Genomic DNA, 15,135 nt, shown 5'->3' with positions numbered 1-15,135 from the left:
TTAGAATCAGTATCACTACTACGACTCAGACATTGACTTCTATCTTTCTTTCTTTCTTTACCCCCCCCCCCCCCCCCCCCCCCACCTTGGGGCAACAACATAAATTAGATTAAACTGCATATCTGATCAATTGCAGAATCATAAAACCTAGTTCTAACATTTATATACTTCATAAACACACAATGCTGCAAGAAAATTGCCCAAAAGATCATCAGATGCAGTCACTATCCAGGTCACACCCTCCTCACACATAAACAATCATCATAGTCTGCTGTTTAAAACCAGGCAGCTTGCTCACGCACGCAGCATAAACTGGTGAAGTGCGAATTTTCGTGCAGACCTTACATGCAGCAAAATGGGCGGGGTCTTCAGAGTATCAGTTTGACTGCTTCTCTACCGCTCACTTAGATTAGCTGTAGGGGCAGTCTGACGGAAACACGAAAGTCCTCGATAATTTGGAAGCACACTCTTTTGAGAGGTAAGACAATAACGCACATTTGCTAAGATTTGCGTCACCGAAGTGTCGATCAAATTATTGAGTTCTGTGAGTTATGGTGTATGGTAATAGTTGGTGGTTGGTTAAAGCAGCACTGCTTAAGTAGATACATTAATGAGCTAAAAAAAAAAAAAAAACAGCAGCAACTCCGTCAGTTGAAACTTGTTACTTGTTAAGAAGTTTTCCTGCAGTTTTCCTGAGCTTTGGACGATAAAAAGTAAGGGAAAAACACCATTAACAAAGGACACACCTGTTTGTTCTCTCCAGCTATATCCTGCTTAAGATATAGATCAACTCGGTATTGCGAGCGCACCTACCTAACCCTGTTTCTACCTTTGTAATACATCATTGCGTAATTTAGTTATGTGGAGTTATTCTGTGGATGTCTACATAACCCGAGTATTTTCCGCTGGGGAAACTTTCTTTTTCGTTTTCTCACGGTAAACCTGTTTGACCAGTGTGTAGAGATTGATTGTACCGGATGTTTTTCCTTAACACGGGAATTCGTGGAAAGCGAAACTATCAGAACATATTCGGCTACCGAGTGGTCGACCTTTTTCATGTGGTTCCTCTTCGTCTGCACTACATTACTGATAAAACATTGGTCTGTCCCGAGGAAATTCCTCTCTCCGAGTTACCACACCCTTGTTGTGCTGCTCAGCTACTGTAGCGCAGACCCTCATATCTCACAGCGACTTGTTCCCTTGTCTTGGCATGTTCCCCACAGCAAAACGGCACTCCTGGTATTTGATGTGAATCAAAGTCAGAACTGCAGAGTTCTACATCTCAGATGGACCACTATCATGTTTGTTTCTAGGCTGATACACAGACACACCGGATGGTAAAGCATAAAAATGATTTTTAGAGCATGATTACATGAAAACATATAAATGTAAGGATAGTGTCATTTTATAGGACTCTGACCATTTAGGTATTAGCCAAAAACTGCTAACCATTGGTACACAGGCAAAATAAAAGTCCACTATTTAAACTAGCTTTTATACAGTAAAACAGGTGAGGTCTGCAAGTGGTATTGCAAATGTGGTTTAATTGCAAGTGACGTCTTTTAGAGCTGCTTGGTGTTAAGTGGAAGGTAGTGGAATTAGTTGGATTAATATTATTTGGATATACAAACACTGATAATATAGATATAACTGCAGATTATTAGGAAGAAAGAAGGGATCCCATATACATACATACATGTATATAAATATAAAATATTCCCCTTTTGCTTATTATATATATTACAATGTCAAATGTTCCTTTTGAGCACAGTAAAAGTTCCCAAATGAGGTCATTGTTGAAATGGAGCAGAATTGAAATGTTTTGCAAGGTCGCGTATACTTAAAACATTTCAATCAAATCTTCTAAAGGGAGTAATGGACAGAACCATTTTAATCAATTCAAAATATGCCGTAATAGTGCAAGCAGTTTAAATATGACCAACCAAGTGGAAGAAGGCACTGCACAGCTTTAATTATATATATATATATATATATATATATATATATATATATATATATATAAAATTCTGCAGTGTTTTATTCATTGGCCAACATATGATTGACTTTTTTTTTTTTTTTTTTACCCCTCATGGCCTTTGCATTTAGTAGAAGAGGAAAGGTTGTATTTCATTTGGGCACGCAAACAAGCATGATGTGAATCCAAGTGACTGATAAGCTTCACAATCTTTCTAGTTGCATTTAAGATGTTATAGGACGGTTAGAAATAACAAATATTTAAAATTTTCAATTAAAATAACCAGACAGCATCTCACTGATGGAAACTTACAGTCAAGCGTGCATGCCTTCTGTTCTTCCTGCTATATTGAGATCAGACAGCTGAAAAGCTCAGTAGGTCAGTGTGAAAGCATTTTAGAAAATATTTTTATGGATTTAAAGAAGTTTTGATTCCTTTATTACCAGAGACCATTTTGCTGCCATATTGCTTTTTTTTTATCTTGGCCAACAACAAACAGAGATTTTTTTTCTTTTCACCGTCTATGTGACACCGGTTGTACGTATCAGCCATAGTTTTAGTGCTGTTAGTGCTGGTGATTGTCCAGATGATGGGTTTTCCATCTGTACTGTGCATAGGTGTCACAGGAGAGCTGTGGGTTTGTTCATTGTTGAGCTTTAGGTGTTTATCAGCTAAGGTGTTCAAAAACAATGCTCCATGGTATCCTGTCTCACATTTGTGTGGGCAGCTTTCCACCAGTGGTGATTTCCAAGGAAGCCATTGTTCTTCTGAGAGCCGCTGTTGCTGCAGCTTGTTTTTTAGTGAAAAATTAAATTTGAGCTCCTGAGAAAGGTGGGTTTAGGAGGTGGAATTCCTACATCTTTGTTCTAAAGTGGATGTAAACACACTCAAATTAAATCTAGCGTTGAACCCATATTAGTCATACAACTATTAACTTGTGTATCTTTCGGTAAATGTCTGAAATAACAGCTTATCTCAGTGTCAAAACATTTCCGGAGCTAACTTAGTGTTTATTTTCTAGTTATTTGTCAGTGATTGGCAAACACATCAAAATGGCAAATTGTGTCAGCAGGCAGTGGGATGTATCACATACAGATACCATACAGACAAGAGAATCCTGCAAGCTTTAATAAACTCTCTAGGAGTTTCTTGTTTGCAGTGTCAGGAAGTTTTAAAAGGATTATTTAAACTTTTTTTTTGGTAATTACATTAGCAGTTAAAACCCTTAAGGATGGGCTCTGATAGCCGTTTCTATTGTAGATCTACTTCTCGATCTACAAAATGGCCAAACTTATTTAAGTTCTAATCTTAGCAGTGTTGTTATCAAGCATTGCACCGCTCCTAATTAGTTTTATCAACAAAGGGAAATACAACAGTAGAAGCTTTTCATTTTTTCGCTGATGCTAGCAGAGGTTAATCTGAAACCCCTCACCAGCAGCAGATAATATCAGCTGTAGCTAATTAGTAATGCTGTGATGGCTATAACAAAATCTTTTCCTTTTCTTTGGTTTATGTTCCAAACTCAGTGAGTCTTCACTATTTGGAGTAACTGTGCTGCAAATGTTAGTTTAACGTTGTCCTCAAAAATTACATAAAAAAACCATACTCCTTATAATAGCTTCAAAGATGACCTGGATGCATGAGGAGAACATTATTAGTGTTGGAGGTGATGACTCCATCAAGGCTGCCCACATGTTTCAGATTTAATTTGTGCTGTGCAAAAGAAGGGATGCAGCACCCTAAGGTTACGCAACATTAGCTCCTTGATGGTGACATTTCACTGCAAAGCAGGGAGCAAGAGATGAGGACAGAGCTGGAACTCAGAGCCTGGAGGAGGATGGGTTGTTGGGCTCCCATAGCAAACCGAGTATAAAACGAGGTGAATTTAAGTCAGCTGTTAAACCGTGTCCAGCTGAGGCATGTGTCTGCATGTGCACACTTTATAATGTAGCTGCAGCCTGCAAAATACTTGGAAAGCAGAAATGTCTTTTCTTTCTCTGTTCAGTTCTTGATAAGCTATTTCAAAACCAGCCAATGACTAAGTCACCTGGTTTTTAGTCATATCTATCGAATTTAAGTTTGACAATCATATTAAAGCATTTGATCCCCACCACACACACACACACACACACATATTTGTTGCTGTTACTGTTGCTGCAACATTCATGTTTTAGTTTTGACCACCATAGCTCTCCCTGGTTCATTCCCTCCATCTATCGGACTTTTATGTCCTTTTGAACTGCAACCAGGAGTCTCGGGGGTGGATGAAGGGATAATTCTGTGTGATATTCCTCTCTTTCACCCTTTGCTCTGAGCTGAGCTGTGTGCACCATGATGAATTGGGTGGGGGGAGTCTCAATGGCTCTGTCCTATTTTGGGCTCCAGCTAGGTTCTCTGACTCTGGCTTTCATGGCCTGGTTCCTCAGCTGCAAACTCAGGTTTAGAATTAGGCTCAACTTGAAGGGGAGAAAAAGATGTTCAGCTTTAACTCTGCAAGTATTTTTTTTTTTTTTATCTAACAAAAAAATGGTAGTTTTTTTTTTTTTTTTTTTTTTCATTAATATGGAAATTATAAAAAGAATAAAATAAATAAGACCCTTGCTACTTCCTGATAGTTTTTATGGCCCAAATCTAGAGTTTGATCCTGAATTTATATTGGTTGTTTGGAATTTACAGCTTACTTCCACTCCTGCATGTGTGGGAACATTATTGTAAGAAGGCTTCTGTGGCTTCGTTGCAATGTTTCTGGCCTCAAGTGATGTCACATGAGTGTCCAAAACATAGGTTTGAAAAGGAAGTGCTAGTGGTGGGTTAAGGCCTATTCATGGTGTCTGGACAGATATATACTTTGATGGTTGACATTTATACTACAAAGGGTATCAAAAGCACTCCATGCTTTTGTCTTTGAAAGGAAAATGTCATCTAAAAAACCAGGAAGAGAAGCTCTTGTGTTTGTTGTATATGGCAAAATAAGACAAAAAAAGACTAATTTGTGTCTCATTGTAGTCCAATTCTTTAATAAATGATTAGAAAAAATATAAATATTACATTTTACATTACATTACAACAGAAATTTAGGGCTGGGTGCACTTATAAAGTTGGTACTTTTGCCAGCATTGAAATGTTCAAGGCAGAAAGGATGAATTGGGCATTGGAAAAAAGTGAACTTGCAGACCTCCATCGTTCACCCTCATCACTGTATGAAGAAGGGAGTTAATTGTACTGTAGATTTTATGAGCATAACATGTTCAAATCTCTGTCAGTGGTCACGTTGGAATGTGGGTCCAGATACAAGAATTTGACATAGGAGAGTGTGTGGAATAAAATAAATAAATAAAAAAAACAGTGTTCAGAATTATTTTTCATACTTCATTTTAAAACTAACAGTTTGAGTTTTGTGAAGATGCAGTGTCATTTTCAGTGAAAAATACCAAACTTCCATCTTCTCTCAAATGAGATATTTGAACTTCATTCATGTGCATTTGTGCATGCAGGTCCGTGGCAGTACATGTACAAAAGCAGAACTTTCCCTAACTGGCATACAGCCCTCATTCATATACTTTTTACCCCAGCTTGTTAAATGGCAAAATGTCTTTGCAATAGGGCTGCAACTAATGACTATTCTGATGGTCGATTAGTCACCGACTATTAAAACGACTAGTCGACCAATCGGATTATGTATCTCATGATTATTATATATATGGATCTTATTTCACTTTCAGCTTTGAAATCTTGCATGAGGTTGTGAAGTAAGTCCGACGTGCCTCCTCTTTCAGTGTTCAAGCATTGCAGACGTACTTCCGAGGTACACAAGGTCCGCTTTACAAATCTCACATGTATTTAATTTATTTTGTAAGTTTAACGTGAAGTTTTCCCAGACTTTTAACGTTCTCCGCCACGGTTTTCCTCCCTGGTCCGGTACCATATTTTTCCCCTGGCGGACTTTATGGCGCATGTGCAACTCTCAGCAGAAATAAAAAAAAAAAAGAAGACGATGTCTCACTCTGTATTTTTTTCCCTCTCTTTGCACATGTGCATTGTGCAACTCTCAGCAGAGATAAGATTAGAAGACGATGTCTCACTCTGTAGTTTTTTTTTGTTTTGTTTTGTTTTGTTTTTTGCCGACAACAAGTCAACGGCTAAATTCGTTGTCGACTATTTTTATTGTCGACTATTGTCGACAACGTCGACTAATCGTTGCAGCCCTACTTTGCAATATGGCTTTTGTCCTGCAGTATTGATATTGTTGATGTTGATATAACAATAAAAACACAACTTCATTAACAATACGGATTTTATTACCTCTACCAAGGCAGCGGTCATGTATTCAGCTGTGTTGGTCTGTCTGTCTGTCTGTTAGCACCATAACCCAAGAATTATGGACAGATTTTGATGACATTTTCAGGAAGTAAGGAAAAAGTGATTTGATTTTGGGGGTGATCCGAATCACCGCCTGGATCCAGAAATTTTTGTAAGTGGTCTCTGTCACGGTTTCTGGGTTTTGGTAGGTGTTTTGATTGTTTAGGATTTTGGTTTTTGTCATGATTAGTTTGGTCATGTTCTTGGTTTGTAGTTCTTATGTTCATGCTTTAGTTTTCAGTTTTGTCATGCTTGGTTTTCCCTCTTGTGTTCCTGTGGTTTTCTGTTCCTGCCTCATTAGTTCACCTGTGTCTTGTTACTCCCTTTGTGTATAAGTACTCCCGGTTTTCAGTCATTCATTGTCAGATCCTCATTTTGTCATGTTTGGTTTTTGTTCTCTGGAGTTTATCCCCGTCGTCTGTGGTTCCCTGTCGTGAGTTCCTGGGTAATAAACCTTTTTACCTGCACCAGTTCTGCCTCCTGCCTGCATTTGGGTCCTCACCTCCACCTCCATTCGTGACAGTAGGATCTGACCAGAACCGGACTCAGCAGGCAGAATGAGCTGGCCATATAAGGACATCACAGAGCGCGACCATTTGGGGGACTGTTTATTCCTGGCCGAGGACTCCTACCTCAGGAGTTTGGAGGGGCTTTATCCACCCCTTGTACGGGTGGCGACTGCTACCAGGTTGGTAAGGTTGTGGACTGAGTACCTCACCTTTCCTGGAGCAGCTGACCTAGGGTTAGAGTCCACTGTTCAAAGGGCAAGGGCAGAACTCCGTCCGCCGGCTCATCGCTTCACGTCTCGAGTGACGCCATCAGCTCCACGGTCACGGGTGTCGTCACGGGCTCCCAGGCCCACGCCTCCAGTTTCGCCTCCAGTTCCAGTGCCCCAGCTCTCCACGCCTGCTCCTAGGTCTGCTCCAGCGCCCCAGCTCTCCACACCTGGTCCGAGGTCCTGCCCTGCGCTGCAGCGTCCGACGCCAGCTCCGAGGTCCTGCCCTGCTCTGCAGGGTCCGACGCCAGCTCCGAGGTCCTGCCCTGCTCTGCAGCGTCCGACGCCAGCTCCGAGGTCCTGCCCTGCTCTGCAGCGTCCGACGCCAGCTCCGAGGTCCTGCCCTGCTCTGCAGCGTCCGACGCCAGCTCCGAGGTCCTGCCCTGCTCTGCAGCGTCCCATGCCAGCTCCGCGGTCCTGCCCGTCTCTTCGGCGTCCCACGCCGGTGCCCAGGTCCTGCCCGTCTCTTCTGGTTCCTGTCCCTGAGGGGGTCTCCAGTGATGACGCCTCTCTTCTGGTCCCTGTCCCTGAGGGGGTCTCCAGTGGTGACGCTCCTCTTCTGGTTCCTGTCCCTGAGGGGGTCTCTGGTTGTGACGCCTCTCTTCTGGTCCCAGTTCCTGAGGAGGTCAACGATTGTGACGCTCCTCTTCTGGTCCCTGTCCCTGAGGGGGTCTCCAGTGGTGACGCTCCTCTTCTGGTCCCTGTCCCTGAGGGGGTCTCCAGTGGTGACGCCTCTCGTCTGATTCCTGTTCCTGAGGGGGTCTCGGGTCGAGACGCCCCTTACCCACTACTGGTGCCCGACCCAGAGCTCCAGTCTGCCCGTCCGCCGCCAGAGCTCCAGTCTGCCCGTCCGCCGCCAGAGCTCCAGTCTGCCCGTCCGCCGCCAGAGCTCCAGTCTGCCCGTCCGCCGCCAGAGATCCAGTCTGCCCGTCCTCCAGAGCGCCAGTCCAAGCCTGCCCGTCTGCCTGGAAACCTGTCTGTGCGTCCTCCGGGTCGTCCTCTGGAGGTTCTGCCCCGGTTCGTCCGGCCCCCTGGCCGGCCGCCTGAACTGATCCGGCTGTCTGCACAGCCTCCGGGTCGTCCTCCGGAGGTTCTGCCCCGTTCCGTCCGGCCCCCTGGACGGCCGCCTGAACTGATCCGGCTGTCTGCACGGCCTCCGGGCCGTCCACCGGAGGTTCTGCCCCGGTCCGTCCGGCCCCCCGGCCGGCCTCCTGACCTAATCCTGCCGTCTGTTCTGCCTCCAGGTGGCTCCCCCTGAACTTTGTCCTGGGGCCTGTCTTGTTTTGGTCGGTCCCTCCTCCGGGCCCCCTCCGCCCACCCTGGGTGGCCGGCTTGGGGTTTTTCTCTTTTGTGGACTTTGTTGGGCCGTCTGGTATCCGGCCCTTGAGGGGGGGGGTTCTGTCACGGTTTCTGGGTTTTGGTGGGTGTTTTGATTGTTTAGGATTTTGGTTTTTGTCATGATTAGTTTGGTCATGTTCTTGGTTTGTAGTTCTTATGTTCATGCTTTAGTTTTCAGTTTTGTCATGCTTGGTTTTCCCTCTTGTGTTCCTGTGGTTTTCTGTTCCTGCCTCGTTAGTTCACCTGTGTCTTGTTACTCCCTTTGTGTATAAGTACTCCCGGTTTTCAGTCATTCATTGTCAGATCCTCATTTTGTCATGTTTGGTTTTTGTTCTCTGGAGTTTATCCCCGTCGTCTGTGGTTCCCTGTCGTGAGTTCCTGGGTAATAAACCTTTTTACCTGCACCAGTTCTGCCTCCTGCCTGCATTTGGGTCCTCACCTCCACCTCCATTCGTGACAGGTCTCTACATTGAGGAATTAAGGGATGATTTTGCCATTAGAGCTTCTAACTCAAAAATAATGCCCAAAATCATTGGCAAAAAGAAAATGACATTGGCTTGGTGGAGGTCTGCGCTACCTAAGTGCTTCTAGTTTAAATTTTTTAGTAATGTAGAAATACCTAATTTCCATAAGAAACAAGGGGAAAACAGTTATGTTTGAGAGAAAAACAGACATCCTCAGTTTGGATTCAGGATTTCTGAATGAGATTTAAACAGCAATTTGACTTTTTAAAATTATTTATAAATGAGAAAACCATAGTACTGTTGAGAAAAACCAGTACAATGTCTGAACACTGACGTGGCTTATTGTGTCCTGAATATTTCAGGCTTGAAATGGAGAAAAAGAATGATGCTCTTCCTTGTGTGCTTGCAAAAAAAAGTAAGAGTGTTGAAACTTAGTGAGAGTTTCCTCATGGTTTATGTCCTTCTACATTTTTACACATCAAGTCATTCAAGCAGTCGCAAAGCTGTTTGCCATTAATCGGAGTTTGACCAATCAGTGTTTGATTGCTTCCAAAGAAAAGGGAAGATGTTTTTAATATGTGGTCATTTTACAGGGAAAGTACACCTTCTTTAGATCTAAGGTTTTACATATCAGGGTATGTTTAAAAGTCATGTGGTCGTTGTTAGGTGTTAAAATGGATAAGCTTCAGAACAATGCATGACCTATACTTGTCAAAAGCAGTGTGTAGAAAAACATGCCCATTCAATGGCTTGTAGGACTACCTTTTAACAAACATGGTTTGTGAAGAAGAACCACTATTTTATATTTATTTATTTACTTTTATTTAATGCTCATTGTGAACCAACTTTTCAGGTTCCAGACCAACTTCTTTTTCACAGAATTCACCAATTTAAAATTAGGTTGGGAACCAGAACCAAGGTGCCCGTGTCCTGTGACTGCCAAACACAAGTTCATTCCCTCCATCACCACATTTACAAGGTGTTGAGGCGGTTACATGCTCTACAACAACAGAGAAATCGGTTAATTTTTTCTCAAAGGAGGTAAAATTAAGAACAAAGTTTGCTCCGGCCCAGTTATTTCATACTTCATATGAAACCCTGTCTGCAGCAGGACAGGGTTTTTGCAAGGCTGTGTCTGTGTCTTTTAAATGACTTACGTGTTTTGTATAGATTTTCTTACTTCCTCACTGCTTCTTCTATTCTGAAGAAGCCTTTTGTGTCTTCAAAAACAGAAATACAGTTGCCTATATTCAGGATTTTACTACATGGTGTAATATGTAATGAGTGAGTCTGGGGTTTTATTTACTTAATTGTAATGCCTAGTGAGGACCTTTTTTTATTATTATATTTTTATTAACTATATCCTGATATATATAAGACCTTAGAACTGATAAAGGATGCACTAACTCCCCCCCCCCCCCCCCCCCCCCAAAACTTTAAATTTCTGTTAACAGCTCAACACTTAGAAACTCTTTAATACAGGAAGAGCTGCTCCTTTAAACTGTTCCCATTTTTTTATGTTTACTCACAATGGTTACTTTTAGGACAGAAGTCTATGCTGTTGCTCTTATAAATCTGACTCAGTTTGTTCCCATCTCCTTGTGCCAGAGTCTTGATTCAAGGGAAAGCATCTCTTAAATGACAGGATAAATGATTTTTGGTGGATTATGTTCACAGCTGTGAAAAGGCACCTATATGTATATCCAAAATCAGAAATGATACCAAATTTTGATTTTTTTTTTTTTTTTTTACATTCACTACAGAATTACGTTTACCTGTAAACTGTTCAGCAGCATATTTATTGATTTTATTCTATAAAAAAAAATCAATTATTAAAACTTGGAGATTGTTTTTGTTTTTTTTTTTAATGTCATTTCCAGTAATGTGACCCTACTCTCGCGTGACTTATCGAGGCTTGGTGAGATCTTAGCATATATACACACACACAACTGGTTTTATGTGGTACCTCCGTCCAATATCAGCTTCTCTTGCCGAGATAATGTCACATTTCAGATGTTTTCAGTAACCAGTATGAATCTATAAAGTCTTTTGCAGCATATTACCTCTCACATTAGCAGCAAACGCTAAGACCACAGCACTCATATTAGAAGCTAATGCTAACAGGCGCGGCCTCATTCCACTACAGGAAGTGATGTCACCACACATGTACTTTGAAATAAACCCATCATGGTCATTTAAGAACAGGTTTACATTTGTATGTCAACCAGGTGATAATCAGACAAAAATATGAGCGTTTTCTAGATTCTCTCAGGCAGGTGGAGATGGAAGTACCTTGCTCGAGTGAGGATCAGACGGAGGATTTCTCCTGCTCCGGTGTCACGCTGATAACGCCACGATCGTCGTGGCAACGCGCACAGCTGAACAAGCTGAATCTACTATCATTGAAGGAATAGTCATATTAAGGGTTTAAATGGATCCAGTATTTGTAAGTTTAGCATGAACACTATTATCTGAGATTTGAATTTTAAGAATATTTAAAGCGACTTTACTGAATGAAATGGTTTCATCAGGACATTTAAAAAGTTTCACTTTTTTCTATTCTGAGGGGTTTTTTTGTTTTGTTTTTCTCTCTCTCCATCACAGCATTTTTGGCTCTGAATCTGGGGAAACACTGTATTGTTCTGGTATTTCAAAATGCATGTACATGTATTAGATCAGATTATTACAGTAATCTGATTACTCCCAGATAACTTATTTTGATTGTCAAGTAAGTGTACTCAGTGTTTTATAAAATAGTTATCTGAGAATTCCTTTAATATTTAAGAAATATAGGTGGTGAATGTTTAGGTGTAAATTAATCAATATCGAATTGGATTTAATCGAAATCAAATTGAAATGCGCTGTTGTGAGTCGAATTGATTCAGAAAATTAGTAACAATACCCAGCCCTGTTACCTTTCCTTTCACATTAGCAGCTAACCCTAAGACCATGAGCTTCGTCATGTTCCAAAAACACAGAATGTTTTGAAAATAACAGGAAGTGACATCACCACGCACGTACATACACAAAAATAAATCTGATAATGGACTTATCTGATAAATATTAAAATAAATAAATAAATAATAAAACAATCAAAAAGAAAAACTTCTTTTGGTGGAAATAGCACTCTACCAGTTTTACAGCCCATTTTGACCAGTTGCATACATGCACGCCATGTTCCAGCTGCGCTGCGGTTTCTTTCCGACCTCCAGCACATCCAGAATGTGTCAAACTCAGCAGTTCAGATAGGGCCAGACAGTAAATTTCAAAATAAAAGCTCCAATGCAGATTTGCAATCGCTGAACTATGTAAACGTCATGTCATTAAAGGGGTAGTGCACCCAAAATGTTTTTTGAGATGTAAACAACACAGTATTACTTAATTGTGATGAAAACCACATATACTGTTGATAAAATTTGTATTTTTTAAATTTATTTTAAAAATGGGATTTTGTGGGTAAAAATGGCTCATAACGCCATCTGCAGGGTAAAATCAGGTTATGCTTTTCATGACATAGCAAGGTTATCTATGTCATGAGAAAAATTTAAAAACCCCACAGCCCCTCCCTCCAGATGCAAACAGATGGGTCCTCCCTAGCAGGCATAGAAAACCACGCCCACCAACACATATGAAGGGATGTGAACTTATATGGTGTAGATTTGCCAGTTTCAGACTTCTTTCCTTTCACAGGTTCTGATGAAATATTCCTGCAATTTGTGCTTTTGAGGGGTGTAAAAGTAAAAGCGGACTTTATTCTTTACCTGCTAATCCTGTTCTGGTGACAGACAGCAGCTCAAATCATAGCAGTGGCAACTTACAGCGGCACTTCCTGCACCTGCCACAACCTGCCACGAGTCTCCACAGCTTTCCGGAGCTGCTGGAGCGCTAACGGCTCAGACTGATACAGTTCAGGGCCAACTTGTTCATGTGTAGCTGATGAGATTCAGGAGTGGAAAAGTTTTCCACCTCAAAGACCGCGCTGTGGCGTTGGTACTTTGTGAATCTCACTTTGCATCTTGAGCTGATGTCTGTTAATTATTTCTGTCTGTGTATCCCGACCCGCCAACTCTCCGCTCCCTTATCACCCCACACCTCCCACCTTGCAGTTTCAGGCATTTTTCAAATTCGGCAGTGGGTTGAGTAACACAAAAGATAGGGTGTGTAGTTACACTTTAATGGTCAGGGGTCTCAGTGTGTTTTTTGTTTTTTTTGTTTTGTTTTTTTGTTAGTTTTTTTTGTCAAAGCAAAACCGAAGTGCACACGGACCCGGTGAAAACTGGCTGTTAGGTAGCTCAAAAACTGGCAGGACTAGGCTGCCATGTAAGCAAATACCACTCGACAAGAATGAAACTAACTGTAGGCAAAAATCAACTCACTTTTCAGACTAGCAGCACTATGGGCTATTTTTTCTTAACCCTGACCTCTGACAATAACCTCTGGCTCACCTTGCTGCCTTATCTTTTGCAATACTTGTGCTCTCTGTTGTGTTTTGGGAGGGGCCGGGGCTTTGTGTCTGGGTCTCTGTTTGTGATTGGTTGGGAGGAAGTAAAGACTATAGAATTAAGCTACAAGATAGGCTATAATGAAAAAGGACGACAAACTGTTTTTCTATTGAACTTTTTATCAACCATTTTTTCTATCGCACCATACACCTGATGATCAATATATACTATCGAGTTATCGTCTTGCTCTATAGCATAAATATCTGTAAGTAAATCGATATCAAACCAGATTTAATCTAAATCTAATCAGATCAGGCTGTTGTGAATCTAATAGATTCAGGAAGTTAGTGGGGATACTCAGCCCTACTCACCAGTGAATGTTTGGACTGACTAGGGGCATGCCTGACTGTGGTCATTAGCTTGTGTACTTTAAGCACAGTCTTATTACTGAAAGATGTAATAGGTATGTGCTTGCTGGCTAGGATCTTTTGAACTGTGAGCTTTTGGTCTAAAATTAAAATTTTAGTTTAGATCACACCCTTTAGTTATGATTTTTCAATTTAAGACTCCACTTGTATCTTTTTTGCTTATTTCCCTATTTATGCTGGTTTGGACTGATAGAAACCTGAATGATATTTCATGGCTGTCTTTCTTTGTTATATAAAAATAATGAATTGAGCTCTAAGTTCTGGGTTTGAGTATCTTCACTTTTTTTTTTTATTTGTGTTAAGAGGCTGGTTGAGAAATGTAGGAGAAAGTTTTATCTTGCAGGTACTCATGGAACTGTCATTTTGTGCTATTTTTACTCATTACTATCTCTAATGAGCAAGACTGCTAATGTGTTGCCACTAAAGGTACTGCTCACAATATGTCAGGGTGTAAAATTGAAGAATAAAGAGGCATCTGTGCCACATGGACTGGAGACCAGAACTTTGTCCTTTGATACTTGTTATGCAAGACAGGATCATTACTAAGATGCGTGCACAGCTTATATGACTTTCTCTGTGAGGTCAGTGAACATGTGCCATAAGTCTCCACATGCATACTATGGCCCACTGCTTAAAATATGCCTTAATGCCATATATGTCCCCTGTTACTCATGTTCTCTGTGTATGGTACTACTTTAAAGGTGGTATTATGAGCTCTAAATGGTGCTGATTTTAATTCCCCACATACTTAGCCATCTACCTTTCAATGTTTTGTAAATTAATTTAAGCTCTTTTTAAACTTTATTTTCCCATGTTGAGAGACACTGAAACTCTAAACTGAATCCAAATCTGACTGAATTCAGGAAAAAGCAGCAACTCGGTTTGTTGGACTGCCCCATGTGCACATAAAGCTCATATTAACTGACCCGAGGAAAGCAACAAAGTGTGTGCACCTGAGTGTTTTGAACACTGAAATCTAGCTTCCATCAAGCCAGTCAGAGCTGATAAATACCCACCACTACTTTAGTTTAATTTTAATTATTAGTAAATGCTAATAATGCTTTCCCATTGCTGGCATCTGATGCAAAAGGCAGGTGTTGGCAAGAATTAGACAGATGTTTTTCTTTTTTTTTATTTTATTTTATTTATTATTATTGTGTTTTTACATCTTAGAACTTTACACTTTATTAATTAAATTTAAAGTAAATTATAAGAACTTATCTTGTTTTTACTTTAATCACAGAATGTTTGTATGAACGCTCTGTATTGTCATTACGTCAGTACTGCATTCATACCACATTTTTAGCAGGACACACCCAATGACTGGTGCCTTTATTGAAAAAAATGTTTCGGT

The 15,135-nt window shown here is 40.9% G+C and overlaps 1 protein-coding gene across 1 annotated transcript in view; it reads left to right on the top strand.

Moving 5' to 3' along the window:
• The first annotated feature begins 339 nt into the window (after positions 1 to 339).
• Positions 340 to 15,135, top strand: part of LOC121652012 (rho-related GTP-binding protein RhoA-D) — a 21,136-nt gene continuing 6,340 nt past the window's right edge. The window contains exon 1 of the mRNA XM_042004537.1: positions 340 to 478. The gene's annotated coding sequence lies outside the window, so the exon portion shown is untranslated. The remainder of the gene's footprint in view (positions 479 to 15,135) is intronic.

Source organism: Melanotaenia boesemani, chromosome 13 (genome assembly GCF_017639745.1).
Source record: "Melanotaenia boesemani isolate fMelBoe1 chromosome 13, fMelBoe1.pri, whole genome shotgun sequence".
Classification (NCBI taxonomy): Eukaryota; Metazoa; Chordata; class Actinopteri; order Atheriniformes; family Melanotaeniidae; genus Melanotaenia; species Melanotaenia boesemani.
The sequence above is the reverse complement of the archived record's forward strand: the minus strand, read 5'-3'. Positions and strand labels throughout refer to the sequence as shown.